We start from the raw sequence: 13,915 nt of genomic DNA on the forward strand, positions 1-13,915 counted from the left end.
AAGGCCAGCTTCACTGGGAACTGTCTTCGTACCACTCCTTTCTGCTTTAGATTCTCTTCTGCTCTCTCAATGTACACCATGTCGTCTGCTGGTGTTGGGTTATTCTTTCAGATGTCTCATTATCCATTTTAAGTCCAAGCTTGATGATGTGTTGGTCATTTTCAGAGTAAACTACTCTAAGTAGTTTTCCAAAAGCTCCATTAACCAAACCATTTTGTATGTCAATGTTTCTGGTGAGCATGACACGAGCTCCTTCTGCAACTTTCAGTGTATCTGGTAACTCGTTTTACCTCCTTTCAATGGTCTGTCTTGTAGTGCCATTCTGCCAGTTCTAGGATCTTTTCTATAATCATCTGCATGGATGTCAATGATATGAGTATGGAGCAGAGCCAGTGTTGCAGAGTTGTGCGCATCCACTTCTTTATTAGTTGCAAAAATGTGCAACGCATCAGTCGGACAAAGGGCTGGTTCAGTTATGGCCTGTGACAACAAATTTCTATCTGCTTCGCAAAGCACATCCAACTTTCCTTTCACACAGTTCTGTTCAGCATCTCAGCAAAGACAACATCATCTTTCTGACGCATAATCTCAGTCAGAGTGATCATCTGAAAATGCTCCCGCCACAGGTCGATCTCGGACGGGTCGTGCACACAGAGAGGTTTTGACTGTCGCACTGGGGTAGCTGATAGAAGTCTCCAACAGCAATGACTGACATGCCTCCAAAGGGTCTCCGAGTCCCTTTGATCTGTTTGAGTCTTGCATCTACATATGCAAAGAGATGTCTTGACACCATAGACACTTCGTCAATGACGATTATTTCAGCATTCAAAAGTTCTGATCTGACTTCATCCAGCTGATTGCCAAGTCCCTGAATGGGAGGTTTTAAGCTTCTAGGGAGCTTGAGAAGAGAATGCAGTGTTGTTCCAGAAATGTTAAATGCTGCAGTCCCAGTGAAAGCAGTTAACAGGACAGTGGGTTTTGATATGTCAACGTCGTCTGCATATCTGGGCACTTTGCTCAGTATCTTAGATGCTTCTGAGTAGATGCATTTGATAAGATGTGATTTTCCTGTTCCAGCACCACCATTAATATAAAAGAAAAACTGCTCTGGATTTAGAGAACAGACCCTTTTAATGCACCAGTCTCTAACTGCATAAAATATGCAGGCTTGCTTCTTATTCAGATTCTGAAACATCTGACGTAACAATGTGGGATCAATAGCAGGGGGTTCCCTGATGGCTCTGACTTCTGTTGAAGCATCAGCCTGACGGCTGTAGTCGGGCACATCTTCCTGTTCATTTTCATTGTCTCGCTCTCTTTCTTGTTCAACAAGTGGCAACCTTACAAGATCTGATTCAGGTGCCAGATTACACCATTCGTCAATCACACCTCTGTTCTGCTCATATTCCTCAACAGCGCTCTCGATCTCCTCACTGTTTTTCTCATATTTTTCTCTGTTTCTTTTGACAATGTGTTGCACGTACTCAAGACGGTCAGTACCTGGTAGGTGTACACAGCCAGCACCATAGAAAGCCTGATAGGTTGGCAACGATGGCGTTTTCAGTTCGTTGTCTGAACGATGAGGAAGGTACAGTTTAAGCAGTCTTCCATAATATTGCTCTGGATTTTTTTCTTGTGAGCATCGGTGAAATCTGATGATAGCAGGCTTATCGTTTTTGCGCCTTTGCACAAATCCCATCTCATTGAGAAGGGGCAAAACATCTTTACCTTTTGTCTGTTGGCCATAGACAATCCTGCAAGTAGCAGCAAAGTCTGCCATGCACATCTCCTCATACTCTGGTGTTTCAGGTCTGGCTTTGTATTTGTCATTCAAAGATGTCATCCAAACATTGGAAGACTCAGGTGTTGTGTTGTCCAGAACTGACAGGGGACGACTCATTTTCACAGGATTATCATCAGTTGGAATGAATATTACAGCACGTGAACATTGCTTCATGTGAAGACCACATGCACGAGCAACACACTCCTGGGCACTGATCTCTCGCTTCTTTGAATATGCCTGCATGACGGCTCTCATTTCATCACACTCATTTACACTGTCTTTATGGGAGTTCTCAATGACAGTTTTCAGGTACTCAGAAAGCCCGCCCTCTTTTTTTGATATATATTTCATTAAATAATTTGCAGCGCCGAAAGCATCTAAAACAAAGCTTATGTCGATATTACTGTTCCAGGCTTCAAGCAGATGTGGATTATAGCTGTTTATCCAAGAGTCTTTTGGATCACGCTTTAGTATGATCGTACTCCTTGTGTTCATTTTATTCAGGTATCTCTCATATTCTGCATGTGTCAACTTGCATCTTGCCAAGAGCTGCTCTAAACTCATGGAAGCAGTTTCAGGCTCATTCAGCAGCTGGTTCAGTGGTCTGAGCTTGTTCTTTGCAGTTTCTACCTCCAGTTCATCATCCTCACTGGGTCTTGTGATCATCGTCTCATTGCAGGGTGGTTTGGGAAAACCAAAAGCGGCACCCAGAGCTTAAACTCCTAAAAGCACGTCTTTGTGTGGTTCTTACTGTGTTTTGCACTTCTGTTACTTTCTTGTACAGTTCAGGTTGTTTATGTGGATCAGGCAGCTGAGCTGTGATGTATTTGTTTATAAAATCAACAACAGTTTGATCATCATCATCCTCAAACACAGGAGCACCTTCTACCCACAGGAGGCAGTGTATGTGTGGGCTTCCTCTGTGCTGAAACTCCACTCTGTAAAAGTAGTCAATGACTTTGCCAAGTGGCTCTGCAGGAGATAAGAGTAAATCTCTGAATAATGCTTCAACTCTCTTGTCAAACATGCGCATTGTTGTGACAGGATTGCTTCTCAGGATGTCACACTTTGCTGACCAGTCAAGTCCTTCAAAACTCACTTGTTCACCTTGCTGCCTTGTTATTGCTTCAATCACTTCAGGCCAGCGCATTTCAGCAGCTGAGAATGTGCAAAAGAACGTGGGAGTTCCCAACTGTCTGATCATGGCAAAAGATCTCTTGTTGTTTTCTCCCAATAGGCTGGGGTTCCTCTCAGAGGCTGCATGAATCTCACTGCGTCTTTATTTCTCACCAGTTTCTCCACCTCATGTTTATCTTGTAACATGCCTGAGGTTATTTTTCTCCCATCTCTGGTCAAAGGCTTTGCCTTCCTTAACTGTATCGTCATGCTGGAAGTAGCCAAGTGTATTTCAGTCACAAACTGTGCAAAGAACAAATAGTTTGTGTCTTTGGCAAAACGGTCATCAATGCAGAAAAGTCTTGATTTGAAATACCCACTGGGGGATACTTTGATCAGCCTTCTTTCATCAAGTGTGTTTTGGCCTGTAGGAAACTGCACAGGGAAGGCCATGGCCTCCAGTTTAGGTGTTTTGAAAAAACTTATTGGATTGTTTCTCTCTGCAGGAGCAACAGAGTAGATTCCTTCACTGAAACATAATATCTCCTCAGCCACATCAGGGGGCTGCAAACAGGACTCGAGTGCAAAACCACCATTAGTCAGTCCATCTGCTTGCTCTGAATCATCTCTCATCTGTTCACATGGTTGTTCACCATCACAGGGTAACATGTCGATATTCTGTTCATTTTATTTTTGTGCTTCACTCAGTGCATTTTTCTCACAGCTGTCAATTTCCATTAAATCAGCCTCATCGTAATCGTCCTCATTCATGTTTTCATCATCATCATCATCGTCCTCCTCATCTTCATCAGGAAGTGTTGGATCACACAGCTCAGCATCATCTCTGATGCTCACATCCTTATACTGTGGATGAATCTGCTTGAGTTTATGCAGTGCTTGCACAAGTTTAGACCAGCTTACAGTCTGAAACAGCTGATGACCTTTATAAGACAAGCGTCTCTTCAGTTTAACTCTCATGACTTGAGAATTAATTCTTAATCGAGGCAATGCTTCAACAGTTTCCTGTACCTCTGATGGGACACAGACCACATTTCCTCTAATTGCTCTTTGTCTGCCTTTGGGAAGAGGAATAATCTTGGCAAATGGTATGCACTTGGCTATGAGATGTCTCTCCAGTATGTTGAGATCAGACAGTTCAGGTGGAATATCAGCAAGATCCAGTTTATTGGCAACAGCAAGTACTGGCATGGATCCATTTTTAAGATGACTGTGGCAGGTGTGACAAATCCACTCTCTTTCTCTCATCAGGCACATTGCACTGCTCATTTCTGCAGTTTTCATCACAAAGATGAACAAACCTTCCTGTCAAACATGTTGCAACCACATGTGGATTTTTCACATAATTTGACCTTGTGCAGGGTCGCACTTGGTTTGGAAATGAAGCCTTGAAACAGACAGTACATGGGTAAGATGGTCCAGCTTTGATTTGTGATTTGAACACAGATATGGCCTCGTTGATCACACTGTTGTCGCTCTCTTGGGTTTGTATGTTCACCCATCTGTATTTCCTTTTTATTTTCATGGCACATCTCATATTGTGCATAATCCTGAATGCAAGATTACTTTGATACCTGTCTCGCATTAGTTGTTTCATTAGTTGTCTGTGTCTTACTCTGAATGCGTTGTCACGTGCATAACGCTGAGTCACTCGAGATCTCTGTCTCTCTCTGAATTCTGGGCTCTCTTGATACCTTTTAGTGATATAGCTTTTTTGCTTTTGTCTAAATTCAGCATTGTCACAGTAGCGTCTTTTAATATATTGTTGTTGTTTCTTTCTAAATTCATTGTTCTCACAGTAGCGCCTTTTAATATATTGTTGTTGTTTCTTTCTAAATTCATTGTTCTCACAGTAGCGCCTTTTAATATATTGTTGTTGTTTCTTTCTGAATTCATCGTTCTCACAGTAGCGCCTTTTAATATATTGTTGTTGTTTCTTTCTGAATTCATCGTTCTCACAGTAGCGTCTTTTAATATATTGTTGTTGTTTCTTTCTAACTGTAGCATTCTCAGAAAAACGTCTTTTAACATATTGTTTTTTTGTTTGTTTCTGAATTCATCATTTTCACAGTAACATCTTGTAATATATTGCTGTTGTTTCTGTCTGAATTCATCATTCTCAAAATAACGTCTTTTAATATACTGTTGATGTTTCTGTCTGACTTCAGGATTGTTTTTATATGCCTCGCTTGTGCAAGATTTTTCTTTTCTTTGTAATCTTTATTTGAAGCATATTTTTGTCGTTCTTTCCTTTTTTGGTTTTCTTTTCTCTGATTTCTGGGTTTCTCTGATGCCATTAATCTTCTTTTCATTTTGTGCCTTTGTTGTTTATTAACCTTTTTCAGTTTTTGTAAAACTATATCAGAAAGATCACAGGCAGCAACATTTGTTATTGCAGCATTTGATTGACATGAAAAAGCATCATTTGATGGAAAGAAATTTAATTCACTGCATAGTTCTTCAGTTGGTATATTAGGAGGTTCATTCTGATCTTCATATGATGTGAAATTAGTCATGTGGACTTCTTTTTGTTTCACCAGTGGCGTACAAATGGACATTTGACAAAAGATGTTCTCAGTCAGACCAGTGGTTGTGTTTCTCCTTGGAGTAGAGGAGTTTGCTTCATCAACAGTTGTATCAGAGTGAGTAGGTGCCACAGCAGTGGCAGCTGTTGATCTGCAGACTGTGTCTGTGATAGTATCACTCAGGTTGACTGTGCTCATACTGTAGAACTGCACAGGCTTCAGTTCATAGGTACAAGAGGGTGATATCTCCATCCCTTCATAAGAATCCTGGAGCCTCTTAATCATGTCACTGAGGGTGTAAATTTCAGCATCACAGCTGTACCACGATTACGTGACTGTAGTGGTAGAGGAAGACCACTGGCTGTTCTGGAGTGTGGATCAAAGAAACCATATTTGCCTGATGTGGATCTGAACACTGCGATACACAATCCACTCATAATCAGTAAGGCATACTGCACATCTGACAACAGGCAGCTCAGTCCTGCTTCTAAGCTGAGAAAGGTATCTACTGCCTCCTCTGGAGGTTCTTCAAATGTCCCATACCGGGAAGGCTGTGTCATGTCGACATGATACATAGACCTGCGAGCATCAACTTTGTCTGGCAGCTCATCGGTTGCCAAATGAATACTCTTGGGGAATCTTTTCTTGGCCTCTTTGTACATCACATCACCTTTATCCAAGACCAGATTAAGGTCAGCTGTAGTTATGTTTTCATTCTCATGAAGGAAAGCAAGAAATGTGAGTGAGTTACATGTGCACTGACTGTTTCTGGAGTCTCCATATTTGGGATGAGCCTGACTGTGAGATGCACAGACATGTGTTACAGAGGGCTGGTTTTCAAGGTTCACTCTTTCTGCATGAGATGGCCCTGCCACATCACTGTGATGGCCTCTTTTCACAATATCAGCATAACCCACCTGCGGGGCACTTGACACCTCAGGTTGGTCTCTATGGTTTACCTGATGTTCATTAAATGCATGCTGCAATCCAGTCTTTACAGCATCTGCATAGGATACCTGTTTTACATGTGCAGGAACATGTCGACCTGCCTGTTTGACACCATCAGCATTGGTCTTTGCAGACACACGGTCTTCTGCAGAGCTCTGAGGAGAATCACACTCAGTTTGTTCACATGTTGGTACTTTGTGAAACTCATGGAACTTCTTCCAGCGTTGTTTTGCAGCTTGTGACTTTTTCTGCTTTTTGGCATTTTACACACCTTTAAGTGTTTCTGTTAGTCTTTAGAAAATGTATTCAAAAAACAAGAGTGGCACACAGCAGGAGATGTTTTCTTTGTCTTTATATTTCAGTTTTTATTTCTCAGAAACAATGTCTTTGTTTGTTTGACAGTTTGTCAGTCGAGAGAATATTATGTACTCTCTTTATTGGCTTGGCACAACTTAGCAGCAAGCCCAGAATGAAAAACAGGTAGAGAGAAAATTTAGAAGAGAGAATAGACAGAGCAGGAGAGACACGGCTGGGAAATGACAATCAAACCGTGAATTAGAGTTTTCTTTATTTGTTCAGTTTGTTCTCAGGTAGAGGCAATATGCACTCTTTATTGCTTTAATGGCTTGGCATTTTTCAGCAGCAAGCCAAGAGTGAAAAACAGGTAGAGAGAAAATTTAGCAGAGAGAACAGGCAGAGCAGGAGAGACACGGCTTGGAAATCAAACCGCAGAGTTTTCTTTGTTCAGTTTGTTCAAAGGTTGAGGCAAAATATGCACTCTTTATTGCTTTATTGGCTTGTGCATTTCTCAGCAGCAAGCCAAAGAGTGAAAAAACAGGTAGAGAGAAAATTTAGCAGAGAGAACAGAGAGAGCAGGAAAGACACGGTTTTGAAATCAAACCGTAGAGTTTTCTTTGTTTGTTCAGTTTGTTCAAAGGTTGAGGCAAAATATGCACTCTTTATTGCTTTATTGGCTTGTGCATTTCTCAGCAGCAAGCCAAAGAGTGAAAAACAGGTAGAGAGAAAATTTAGCAGAGAGAACAGACAGAGCAGGAGAGACACGGTTTTGAAATCAAACCGCATAATAAGATTCTTGGTTTGGCAAAATTTCTCACAAACCACAGGGTGAAATACAGATGGAAAGAAGGCAGAGACAACAGGTGGAGCAGGACAGAGGATAGAGGGGATGGGGGTTGGGATGTGACAGAGAAGACTGGAGATCTGGTCCTTGTTCTTCTGCACACTGTGAACAAAAAAAGAAAAAAAATAATAATTTTATTAAAATTATATCACATGGTAATTGTATGAACTAATTGTGACTACTGAAAAGGACAAAACAAATATTGAAGCTAAACTGTTGTTGGCTGCCATGTGCAAAAAGTTGCATAATTGGGCACTTTTAAAAAAAGAATATTTATTTAAATTCAGCAATAATATTTTTAATACAAATATGATTGAGTGAATCATTAACTAATCACATGTAGTGTGACTACAAAAATGTCTGAAAAAAATATTTTAGCCCAATTGTTAAGCTGCACTTATGTGTATTTATTATAAAATTGTGTTTAAAAGGTCTAGTTTGAATGAAAGATTGAACCCATCACTTTACAGCTTATAAAAGTCAGATTATTTTTTTATTTTGGTATACTTCTCTTACAGTATGTGCACACCTACCAGGCAAAGCACAGATGTCAGTCAAGTTCCTGAAAGTGTAAGGCGAGAAATAATGTTAGTTGTCTGTACAGTATTATTAGACTAACAGAAATACAAAGCCCACATGACATGATACACTGAACTTATAGTCAGCAGGTTATGGAATAATATAGCACACCAACAGACACAGCAACCATTTTATAATTCAAACTAATTACCTGAAGTATTTCCACTTATGTAAGGCTACTGTTCGACTGTTACTAGCCTTAGCATTGCTGCTAGCGCTAGCATTCCGGCTAGCATTAGCACTTCAGTTAGTGTTAGCACTGCAGCTAGCGTTAGCATTGCAGCTAGCATTAGCAATGCTGCTAGCGCTAGCACTCTTACTGTTAAAACTGAGCCACAATGGCAATAATAAAGCTCATTTGTTACTTTTGTCTCACTGACCGCCAAGAAATATCACAGGAATATCACAGGAATATTCTTTTTGTCAGTTAACAACTGCTAGTGCTAGTGTTAGCACTATAGCTAGCGTTAGCATTGTTGCTAGCAGCATTAGCATCGTTGCTAGCATTAGCATTGAAGCTAGCGTTAGCACTGCTGCTAACAGCAAAAGCGTCATAAACAAATATAAATGATAGCGAAGGTTATTCTTTTTCTTTCTTTTTTTATTCTTTGAACTCTGTTGGACTTGATATGTGAGTTTAAATGTCAAACATGTATTTTTATCATCATAAAAATAAAACAGTGCAGTACTGAGTGTACTGTACTTACCACAACAGAGAGCAAAGCGGAATGATGACAGTTGGTCCAGTGATGGGTTAAAAATAAATGAGGCGTTCAGGTGGTGCTTGGAAATTTGAACATCAGTTTGAACAGCAATAATGAGCATATACATGTCTGTGTTAGTCTCTGTGTGTAAGAGACATAGAGATAGAGGAAAAAATCCACTAGACTAGTGTACAAATTGGTACTTTTTTTGTATAAGCGAATGAGTGACATACAGAAAAATATGGCAACTGGCATTACATGAGCAAATAAAAAGTATTTCATTTGAACTGTTTTGTGGGTTTTATTTTAAGACTACTTTAAGTTTGTTAGTGGGGAGATAAACTATACAGACTATAAACACAGACAATAAAGGAGATTAGATTAGTTAAGCGTTAGTTAAAATGTGGGAAAATCAACTACAGACAGGTAGATGCTGTAAGCTTTAATTATCCAGTCAGAAAGGATGATTTTAAAGTCATCAACTGACTCCAACTGCCCAGATCTGAAAAACCTATGTGCCAATCACAATGCTCTACTTAGTTGGCATATACTAACTACTGACCCCTGTCAAAACTGTCTTATTGTACCTATTGAAAAAGTTAATCTTACTACAACTGCTTAGATGCAGCAGACATTTTTAGGTTTAACCTTGGCAGAGTGAGAGAGAGCTCGTTAAGCAGGCAGGTGTGAGCCTGGTTGCTATAGTGACTGCACCAATGGCACGCACACAGACATGCACCTCACTTTTGCTGCTTAAAATGAACAGAAAAGTCAGTCTGAAACAAATCGCTCCCAAATGAAAAGTACACGTCGTATTGACGAAATTCTTTCACCGTGAGCGCCAGCAATGTCTAGTCTACTGAATTCTCAGTTTTCATGCCTGTGGAGTTTATTATATGGACGTGGTGACAATGGAAAGACACCATGCTCTTCTGATTTTCAAACGAACCTTCTGAGCCATTTTAACATTAGAGTCTATGGAAGAGTTGGAGGGGACGAGGCTGTGCATTGGTGACATTTATGAAAGAACCATAACACCTAGTACAATAGTAAACACATTGGATGAAAGAGGACAGCGATGGCTACGTTTTGAGGGTAAAATGATGGCTGTAGAGCAAACGCTGCGGACACAGCAGCAGTTTTAAAAAAAATTTTAAGATTAATTTTTTTGCTCCTCTCACTCTAGCAGTTGAGCTGTCTCACTCTAGCCCCAACATTCCGTCCCATACACACCCATTATAAACTCTGAAACGGCTGAAAAAACATCATGAAACTTAAACTGGAACTGAAGAAAAAGTATAACAGATATTGAAAAGATAAATACAAGTTGAATAGTTGAATGTCTTGTCTTCGTTTTAAAGTTTGAATGGTGGCTCTATGTCAACCTATGTTGAAGTAGATACAGTTTGAAAATGAGTAAGTTGAATGAGGATTTGAAGGGTCTCCCCATTGAAATACATGGGAAATTTTTGTTGAAAAAAGTTGAATAAAATTAAAAATATAAATGTTAAAAATGAGAAAAATAGAAGCAGTCATGTCCAAAAGAAGAGGAATCTAACGGTGTTTGAATGGTTTTTCTAAGTTGAACGGTTTTGAAGGAGATAGACTACAAAAAGCGTCACGGAATATATAATAAAATATAATAATAATAACTAGAAAGTGCATTTTCTGAAGAAACTGCAGTGTGAATGCTTGACTCTGAATGTATGCACTGACATGAATTAATTGCTGAATTTTAAGTTAAAAATGTTGAATGATATGAAAAATACAGAAATTTTCACCCTGAAAGCAAAAGTGCTGAACTGCTAAAAGCTAACATCCACACAGAAGAAGTTGGAAAAGAGCTGAAAATGTTTTAAATGTAAATTAGAAAAACCTGAGTAATGAGAAAAGACTATTTAGAGTCAGAAAACATCTGAATGAATATTAAAAGTTCATATTCTTTGAATCACTGAATGACTAAAATATGATCCCTCCACTTGGATCCACACAGTTTTAAAGGTTTACATCTCTGAGCTTTGAAAGACACGCTGTTGGAAAGAGAAGAACGATGGCTTCGTTTTGAGGGTAAAATGATGGCTGTAGAGCAAACACTGTGGACACAGCAGCTGTTGAAAGAGAAGTGTTCAAGATGAATCTTGGCACAGTGAGAGAGAGAGAGCTCGTTAGGCAGGCAGGTGTGAGCCTGGTTGCTATAGTGACTGAGCCAGGGCTCCATACACACGCACACAGACATGCACCTCACTTTTGCTGCTTAAAATGAACAGAAAAGTCAGGTCGAAACAAATTGCTCCCAAATGAAAAGTAAAGTGCTGAACTGCTAAAAGCTGACAAGCACAGAGAAGAAGTTGGAAAATACCTGAAAATGTTTTAAATGTAAATTAGAAAAACCTAAGTAATGAGAAAAGAAAATTTAGAGTCAGAAAACATCTGAATGAATATTAAAAGTTCATATTCTTTGAATGACTGAATGACTAAAATGTGATCCCTCCACTTGGATCCACACAGTTTTAAAGCTTTACATCTCTGAGCTTTGAAAGACATGCTGTTGGAAAGAGAAGAACGATGGCGACGTTTTGAGGGTAAAATGATGGCTGTAGAGCAAACACTGTGGACACAGCAGTAGTTGAAAGAGAAGTGTTTAAGATGAATCTTGGCACAGTGAGAGAGAGAGAGAGAGAGCTCATTAGGCAGGCAGGTGTGAGCCTGGTTGCTATAGTGACTGAGCCAGGGCTCCACACACACGCACAGACATGCACCTCACTTTTGCTGCTTAAAATGAACTGAAAAGTCAGGCCCAAACAAATCCTTCCCAAATGAAAAGTACAGGTCCTATTGACGAAATTCTTTCACCGTGAGCGGCAGCAATGTCCAGTCTACCTAATTCTCAGTTTTCATGCCTGAGGAGTTTATTATATGGACGTGGTGACAGTGTAAAAACACCATGCTCTTCTGATTTTCAAACGAACCTTCTGAGCCATTTTAACATTGGAGTCTATGGAGGAGTTGGAGGGAGGAGTCTGTGCTTTGGTGACATTTATGAAAGAACCATAACACCTAGGACAATAGTAAACACATTGGATCAAAGAGGACAGCGATGGCTACGTTTTGAGGGTAAAATCATACCTGTAGAGCAAACGCTGCGGACACAGCAGCAGTTTTAAAAAAGATTTTAAGATTAATTTTTTCGCTCCTCTCACTCTAGCAGTTGAGCTGTCTCACTCTAGCCCCAACATTCCGTCCCATACACACCCATTATAAACTCTGAAACGGCTGAAAAAACATCATGAAACTTAAACTGGAACTGAAGAAAAAGTATAATAGATATTGAAAAGATAAATACAAGTTGAATAGTTGAATGTCTTGTCTTCGTTTTAAAGTTTGAATGGTGGCTCTATGTCAACGTATGTTGAAGTAGATACAGTTTGAAAATGAGTAAGTTCAATGAGGATTTGAAGGGTCTCTCCATTGAAATACATGGGAAATTTTTGTTGAAAAAAGTTGAATAATTTTAAAAATATAAATGTTATAAATGAGAAAAGTAGAAGCAGTCATGTCCAAAAGAAGAGGAATCTAACGGTGTTTGAATGGTTTTTCTAAGTTGAACGGTTTTGAAGGAGATACAGTACAAAAAACGTACGGAATATATAATAAAATATAATAATAATAATAACTAGAAAGTGCATTTTCTGAAGAAACTGCAGTGTGAATGCTTGAATCTGAATATATGCACTGAAAAGAATTAATTGCTGAATTTTAAGTTAAAAATGTTGAATGAGATGAAAAATACAGAAATTTGCACCTGAAAACAAAAGTGCTGAACTGCTAAAAGCTGACAAGCACAGGGAAGAAGTTGGAAAAGAGCTGAAAATGTTTTAAATGTAAATTAGAAAAACCTAAGTAATGAGAAAAGAAAATTTAGAGTCAGAAAACATCTGAATGAATATTAAAAGTTCATATTCTTTGAATGACTGAATGACTAAAATGTGATCCCTCCACTTGGATCCACACAGTTTTAAAGCTTTACATCTCTGAGCTTTGAAAGACACAGTGTTGGAAAGAGAAGAACGATGGCGACGTTTTGAGGGTAAAATGATGTCTGTAGAGCAAACACTGTGGACACAGCAGTAGTTGAAAGAGAAGTGTTTAAGATGAATCTTGGCACAGTGAGAGAGAGAGAGCTCATTAGGCAGGCAGGTGTGAGCCTGGTTGCTATAGTGACTGAGCCAGGGCTCCATACACACACGCACAGACATGCACCTCACTTTTGCTGCTTAAAATGAACAGAAAAGTCAGGCCCAAACAAATCCTTCCCAAATGAAAAGTACAGGTCCTATTGACGAAATTCTTTCACCGTGAGCGGCAGCAATGTCCAGTCTACCTAATTCTCAGTTTTCATGCCTGTGGAGTTTATTATATGGACGTGGTGACAGTGTAAAAACACCATGCTCTTCTGATTTTCAAACGAACCTTCTGAGCCATTTTAACATTAGAGTCTATGGAGGAGTTGGAGGGAGGAGGCTGTGCTTTGGTGACATTTATGAAAGAACCATAACACCTAGTACAATAGTAAACACATTGGATGAAAGAGGACAGCGATGGCTACGTTTTGAGCGTAAAATCATACCTGTAGACCAAACACCGTGGACACAGCAGCAGTTTTAAAAAATATTTTCAGATTAATTTTTTTGCTCCTCTCACTCTAGCAGTTGAGCTGTCTCACTCTAGCCCCAACATTCCGTCCCATACACACCCATTATAAACTCTGAAATGGGTGAAAAAACATCATGAAACTTAAACTGGAACTGAAGAAAAAGTATAACAGATATTGAAAAGATAAATACAAATTGAATAGTTGAATGTTTTGTCTTCGTTTTAAAGTTTGAATGGTGGCTCTATGTCAACGTATATGGAAGCAGATACAGTTTGAAAATGAGTAAGTTGAAGGAGAATTTGAAGGGTCTCCCCATTGAAATACATGGGAAATTTTTGTTGAAAAAAGTTGAATAAAATTAAAAATATAAATGTTAAAAATGAGAAAAATAGAAGCAGTCATGTCCAAAAGAAGAGGAATCTAACGGTGTTTGAATGGTTTTTCTAA

General features: G+C 39.3%; 1 long non-coding RNA gene across 2 annotated transcripts; it reads right to left on the bottom strand.

Annotated features, from left to right (window-relative positions):
* Nucleotides 1–7,479: 7,479 nt before the first annotated feature.
* On the bottom strand, nucleotides 7,480–8,827 carry LOC120443207. Of its 2 annotated transcripts, none has more exons than XR_005615232.1 (3): nucleotides 8,818–8,827; nucleotides 8,065–8,093; nucleotides 7,480–7,633 (listed from the first exon to the last, which is right to left on the bottom strand). It is a non-coding gene; the product is annotated as an uncharacterized LOC120443207 (long non-coding RNA). The 2 variants fall into 2 exon arrangements; XR_005615231.1 differs by lacking the exon at nucleotides 8,818–8,827 and adding an exon at nucleotides 8,262–8,488.
* Nucleotides 8,828–13,915: the final 5,088 nt, after the last annotated feature.

Source organism: Oreochromis aureus, linkage group 13 (assembly GCF_013358895.1).
Source record: "Oreochromis aureus strain Israel breed Guangdong linkage group 13, ZZ_aureus, whole genome shotgun sequence".
Lineage (NCBI taxonomy): Eukaryota > Metazoa > Chordata > Actinopteri > Cichliformes > Cichlidae > Oreochromis > Oreochromis aureus.